The sequence below is a fragment of the Buceros rhinoceros genome, unplaced genomic scaffold (genome assembly GCF_000710305.1).
Source record: "Buceros rhinoceros silvestris isolate BGI_N320 unplaced genomic scaffold, ASM71030v1 scaffold3630, whole genome shotgun sequence".
NCBI lineage: Eukaryota > Metazoa > Chordata > Aves > Bucerotiformes > Bucerotidae > Buceros > Buceros rhinoceros.
In genome coordinates, this window is record NW_010387714.1 from 20,306 (window position 1) to 21,196 (window position 891).

Sequence of the window (891 nt, forward strand, 5' to 3'; positions counted from 1 at the left end):
CTTGACAGTATCCTGGGATAAATACCAGCACCACAGATTATTCTTACAGTAAAATTCCATCAGGGATACATACACTGCCCTCTTCTGAAGGAGGAGTCATGCAGGACAATCCCGGTGTGCACACACGACAGCTCCAAGTGAAGAAAGCCTCTCCAAATCTTCTTGCTCAGCACGTCTCACAGTAACGAGGTGCAGAGGGAAGGGGACATGCCAGACCAGAGGGGAGCAGGACAGGAAGCCTCTCCAGGGTGTCCTTTCCACCAGGGTCTTCCTGCTTAGGAGCAACCTGCGCAAAGACCTCCAGCCCCTGGAGCTGTGCTTCCCACTCTCTGCCTCCCACTCTGCCTCCGCGGGTGAGACACCCACCCCAGGAAGCTCCGATTGCTTCTCCACCAGCAGACATATCGGGTAAAACTACCTTGGCACCAGAAATGTCATTTAACGCATCGTAATTGCTGGCCAGTGACAGTCTGGGGAGAGCGATACAAAGAAAGAATTAGGAAGAGACCTCCTGATAAGGAATAAAACATGTTAATTAGGTAATTATCTATCTCCAAAGCTGGATGCAACTACCCAGCCAGAGCAGCACCAGAGTGCTATTCAGTGTTCCCAGGGTGCTCTGACATCAGACGTCTTCTTGCCTGGTGTCTGTGCAGTGAGACGAGTCTATTTTTTCCCCTCCTCTAACCACTAACAAGCCCACGCTGGAAGCTCTTGTCAGGTCAGGCTGCTCCTCTTGCACTCTGAGGCTGCAAACAGGTGGGCAGTTAGTTCAAACGGTTGTAGGAAACCGTCTGCCCTGTTTCAGTCATGAGACACCTGAAAAGCACAACGGCAGAATTTGGATGCAGCAAAATCCCATCTTGAAATCATCCAGACCTGCTTTCCATC